Below are 6,370 nucleotides of genomic sequence, written 5' to 3' on the forward strand. Positions count from 1 at the left end.
AAGAATTACTCAATTTGCCTTTGTTCTAATGTTAGTAAATCCCAACTATACAACATAATAGTTTGTATGTAATAAATAACCAAAGCAAAGAAATATAAATTCAGTCTATTGCTTGGATCATGTGTACTCAGTATATTTGATATTTGCAATTGCTATTTCATTAATCCAGTCATGTATGCTCTTACCAAATGTTCTAAGTGAGGAACATGTGCCTAAACTTAACTGGGTGTTAGAAATAAAAACATTTCCAACATCAAGGACCTTATCATTTCCAGAAAGACACAGACAAGTATGCTAACAATTATCAAAAATAAAAAGATAATTTCTAAGATAGAAACGTCCTTGGGATTCTCTTGAGGACAGCTACAAACATCTTTCTGATTCATCTTGAAGACAGAAGGAATGTTGATAAGCTTTGAAGAAGGGGTAGCACTTAAGAAGGATCTCAAAATTTGCAGTCCTGTATGGAGCATAGCTCTCAATTCTGCTAGTGTCAGTACTCTTGAAGAGATTAAGATTTGGTTTTGGGGTTTCAATGTTTGTGCACAGTCCTACATATGTTTGGTGGAAAAGGGTCAGTTATAATATTTTTTAATATTTGGACATTCTTATAGATAAAACCCAACTTTTAATCATCTGAATTCTAAACTCAACTCTGTTTTATATGTAAACACAAAAAGAATTTTTGCATAATTTATTTACTGAATTTTCCAAAATTAACATGACTGTGCAGAGGAAAGTTTGGGGAAAAATTTTGGGAATTCGTCCAAGGATAGTCCATCATTCCAACAAAAACAGCACTACTCATGAGATTGGTGAATCCAATATGATGCTCTATGTGTCTGCATTTAAAGTTGTTTCATTCTAGTTGAATCTCTGTCTATATATGTATGTACGTATAATATCTTCAAAATGTGATGTAAAAAACACTTTTTACAATATTCAATTCAAAATTTAAAATCCAAATTTATGTATTAATATTAGATGCAAGCATCTGATGATGTCATTACATTTTCAAATATAAATAATCCCTAGCATGAGTCCATGACTCAATGGGCATGAATCTGAGCAAACTTCAGGAGATAGTGGAAGACAGAGGAGCCTGACAGGATACAGTCCATGGGGTGGCAAAGAGTCAGACACAACTTGGCAACTGAGCAACAACTACGAGTTTAACAACTTTATAATCCATCCATTCAATACTGCATCAAATTATAGAAGATTCCAATCACTCTACTTACCTCACGTCTCTTTATTGTCAATCCTCTTCCTTTTCCACTCCCAAAAGTAACCAGTGTTCTGACATCTAATTTCATAGATTAGTTTTGCTGCTTTCAAATATCATACAAATAGAATCAGAAATAATGTATTCTTTTCTGCCCAAATTTACTCAACATGGTGCTTTTGAGATTCAGCTGCATTGTTTTATGTATCCATAGTTTGCTCTTTTTTTAAATTGCTGAGCAGCATGTAATTTTATGAATTTTTGAGTTTTGTATGTAGGCTGATTATATTATCTATATATTTTATTTCATAATAATAAAAGGAGCCTTTCAAATATTTGTTATAAAAGAGGATGGGGTGGGGATTGAGTGTTATATAGATTGAGAACAAATGGCATAGTGGTTAATAGCACAGAATTTATAAAAAATCATCTAAGGATGCAATGCATTTCCTGAGTCACTTGCTCTTTGACAGCACTTCATCTAAACTCTATAAGCCTTGGTTTATCATCATATAAACTAGTGATCTTCATAATTCCTATCTCACTAGGCTGATGCAAGGATTAAATTAAATATCTTAGGTAATATATATATTCCTGACACACATTTAGCATTCAATTCTTTGAGCATATGTTATAGTAGAAAATGGTTTTAAAAATAAGAAAATGGTTCATTAAGTATTTGGGTGATTTTTAAGATTTACCTCTCTCTGAGTGTATCCATTTCCAACTAAATATGCCCACTGACTAGATTTCCAAACTGCCACTAGAGGGGCTTGGTTTCTTTCCCAGAAGGAAGTTTACAAATGCTTCTACCTACCTCACACCAGCATCATTGGGTGCCTGCTGCTCAGATTATGTTTTTGAAAGGAGATGCCTCTCCGATTATGAGTCAGACTAGAAGACGAGGTGGAACTCAGAGCATAGGAGATAAACTTAGGCTCAGTGGGTAAAGAATCTGCCTACAATGCAGGAGACACAGGAGACTCGACTTCAATCCCTGGGTTGGGAAGATCCCTTGGAGAAAGAAATGGCAACCCACTCCAGTATTCTTCCTGGAAAATCCCATGGACAGAGGAGCCTGGCAGGCTATAGTCCAGTTGACCACAAAGAGTGGGACAGGACTGAGTAACTAAGCACAACAACAGAAGTGACAAAGGGATCCCTGAAGTCACAGGTGACATAGCCCTAACTCCTACAAGGATTTGGAAATGAGGTCAAACTAGCCATAAGTAATTCCTTTGCCTGGAGTAACCTCTGAAAAATCGATCGGGGTCAAAGTCAGGACTGACTTTCTGTTATGAGAGTAGGAGCAAGAATAGTTTTGTGTCTCTTTAGATGAGTGGTTTTTGCATAAATATAAGACTCACAAAACATGTGCAAAACAAGGTTGAAAGCTACTTGATAGGCTTTCCCTATCACTGAAAGGGAAATTAAAGTCGCCAGTTTTTTATTCACTTCAAGCTATGTACTATATATACAATCTGGAAGTGGAAAAAGGGTTGAGTTTTTTTCCAAGAGTTTTGAGCTTTCAGAAATATGGGTCCTTTCTCATCTGGCCTAAGGACAGTCAGAACTTCCAGCACAGATCCAAGAAGATACAGCAGGAGATGCAGCACAAGTATATAACCCATTGCTTCAGAATATCCTAGAAAGAGGCTGACGGGCGCTTGTTCCAAACTGAGCCACCTGAATCTAGCTTGACTCTTTTAGGAAGTGGTGGGATAGGCAGAGTTCAAATAGCCTAATTACACATAGATGGTAACCATTGTTTAGAGGCTGAGTTGACTGACCTGACCAGGGAGTCAGAGTTGAGGCTCCCAGAGAAAAAGAATCTATACATTCACTTAAAACATGTGGCTGATGGCCAGTTGTTCATATCGACTGGCACTGAAACTCATGGAATTTCATAAATTCAAACTGCTGTAAGATGATTACATTACTGTTTTACACCAAAAGCTTAAAGGCATTCTCCACTTTAGAGCAGGATTTGTTAAACTTTAGCAAGCTCTGGTGTCACCTAGATGACTTGTTAAAACATGGTTTGTTGAGTTCCAATCCCAGAGGTTATGATTAAGTAATATTTGGGCAAGGCCTGAGAATTTTCATTTATAACAACAAGCATAACGAGGTTATGCTGATGCTCCTGGTCTGGGGAACCACACTGTGAGAGACACTGCTTAGAGGAACGTCTGGGGCCAAAGAAAATCTTATTTAAATGTGACTTTTGCTTAGAGGAAGGAGTGATCCTGGGGACTTCTTACCAATTCAGGACCTCATGGGGAAAATGGACTTTCAGATCCTAGATAAATTCTAAGGAGAAATAAAGTTTATTCTGTGCTTGAATTTTTGTGATACTAAGCATCTTGCCTCCTGATTTCATCTTGTCCAGGCCTCCTGGTTCAACTAAGTGCCGAGGGGTTACCAAATTTTGTGCCTGTCTCTCTGCGTTAGGTTATCAATCTGGCCCTGGGGCTATAGAACTTGGTTTCCATCCCCGCCACTCCTGGGAACCCTTATTTAGGCCAAGGGCAGTCAGTCTACAGGAGCACTTTTCCATGAGTGCGTTCACACGTGAGTGCTCAGTCATGTCCAACTTTTTGTGACCCCATGAACTGTAGCCCAACAGGCTCCTCTCTCTATGGATTCTCCAGGCAAGAACACTGGAGTCAGTTGCCGTTTCCTCCTCCAAGGAATCTTCCTGACCCAAGAATAGAACCCACATCTCCTGTGTCTTCTGAATTGGCAGGCAGATTCTTCACCACTGTGCCACATAGGAAGCCCTTCCATGAGATTAGGTTAAATTAGCTTAACAGAAAATCAGAACCACTCACAGTGTCAAGTCTTTACAACAGATGAGAAAAAGTAGGGAATATATTCTGTGAAACATTTTTTTTTTCCCTGAACTAATTAACTAAGAAAATAACATAAGATAGTAAAGATAGATTTTTTTCCTCAGGATGATGTGAAAATGTCTCCTATTCTAAAAAAATGTATCTATTTTATATAGAAAGTATAGATCAAAATAGGAGCTTCCTTGGAACAAACATCCTGCATCCATAGTTTCTTTTTGAAGGCCACAAATAATCAAAGATGTTATTACAGTAATTTTTTTCTTTTTATGCTAAGACTTCCGCATCTACAGCTGCAATTGCTTGAATAAATGGTACCATCACCTATCCATGTGAGAATATGCATTTAAGAACAAATTATATTATCTTTAGGACAAAATGAAACAATCAGTAATTCTTAGAACTTATTCAGTCTTGTCTGCTCTTATCTTGGAAGACAGTTAAAGATAATGTTTAGCTTTCTTTTATTATTACAAAAGAAACCTGTGTTCCTGGAACCTATGTTCCACCTTTCAAGATAGAAGCTACAGTTTGCCAAGATTAAAATTCACTTGATCTTTAAGCCCTTTGTAATGTTGGCAAAAAAGTTACTTCCTGTTTCCTGTCAATAAAAGCCAACAAACCTACTGAGGCAGATACATATGGGTTGAATTTCCTTTCAAAAATAAATATTGGTTTAAATCTCAAGAGGGATGGGGTTAACCAATGCATCACATTAGACTTCTGCCATGTATGATGAAACCACCACCACTTCCCTGTTCCCCTGTCACTCCCCCTGCTAACAATCACCTCCTGAACAAAAAGAGATATGTTTGATTCTTTCACAAAGAATCTGGAATATGTCATGGGCCTTTAAATGGAGAATGAACTCTTTTATGGTCAAAAGAGGCCACTGAGTATACAATAGACAGGTTTAAATTTGATCCTTTTTACCAAGGCAGGACAAGGTCAACCAGAGGAGTTGTTGCTTTTGACACTTAAAATATGTTACAAATCCCTAGGCTTGTAATTCAAGGGACTGTATAAGCTAATTTTTAGTCTAACCACAGAGAAAATTTAAAATTAGAAATATAATTTTAGAGAAAATATCCAGAAAAAAAGAAAATCAATTAAGTCACTAGAATAACTTGTTTTGCATTCTTTAGTGTCAGGTTTAGAATTTTAAAGTTGAAGTTACAGTTTCTGTTACACTCCCCTTTCTCAAATGTCCTACAGATGTTTGGGAAAAGCTGCAAGGCCTGAAATAATAATTAATTCAGAAGAAATATTTTCTTTTTGAAAAATTCATACCAGCATTTCTACCCTTTAATTTTCTATTATCCATTCACTCCCCCAGCACGGTTTACATACAGACATCATACAAAAAACCTTTTGATCCTTCTTTCATTGTGCCCCAGCCAGTTTACCTTACCCTGCTGAGGTGCAGAGGAAAGAATGCAAAATTCAGAATTGAGAGTACCATATTCAGGTCTTGGCCCTGTTACTGATGAGCTAGGCAACCAGGCCCAAGTCACTCTGTTGGAAAGAACAAGTAAAATGTTGTCTCCAATCTATTCTCATGAATACAGAGTGCTATATGTTCACAGTATTACTGCTACTAACTTGAGTAAGACACTGTACCTCTGATAGAAGCCTTGGCATAAAAATTGCATCTGCAGCCTCTGGAGCCATGGTCAAGAAAGAATCAGTTCAGTTCAGTTCAGTTCAATCGCTCAGTCGTGTCCTACTCTTTGCGACCCCATGAATTGCAGCATGCCAGGCCTCCCTGTCCATCACCAACTCCCGGAGTTTACCCAAACCCATGTCCATCGAGTCGGTGATGCCACCCAACCATCTCATCCTCTGTCGTCCCCTTCTCCTCCTGCCCCCAATTCTTCCCACCATTAGGGTCTTTTCCAAAGAATCAGTCAGTTACAAATGGAAGATTTATTTTTACTGCTGAGGAAGCTGAGGCATGGAGTGTAAACACTCACCAAGTTCACCAACCTAGAACTAGAAGCTTTATATCTCCCCCTGCACCACATTGCTGGACACTCACTTGGCTAACTGGCTTTGTGGAAGGAGAAAAAGGAGAAGAGGAAGAAATGTCTTTATAGGATAAGAAAAAAACTAAGTGTGGAAGGAATAACAGAACATAACCAACAGCCTAGGGTTATCAGTGCTCTAGAGACTGAAGAACACCTAAGTACCCATAGCCTAATGAAGAGAAAGGACATTTGAGCTGGAATATGGTGGGAGCAAAGTGGGATGCTTACCTTTGGAATGTCAAGGGAGGACAAAGAAAAGAAGATGGAAG

Source organism: Giraffa tippelskirchi, chromosome 1 (assembly GCF_054371585.1).
Source record: "Giraffa tippelskirchi isolate mGirTip1 chromosome 1, T2T-mGirTip1v1.2.pri, whole genome shotgun sequence".
Classification (NCBI taxonomy): domain Eukaryota; kingdom Metazoa; phylum Chordata; class Mammalia; order Artiodactyla; family Giraffidae; genus Giraffa; species Giraffa tippelskirchi.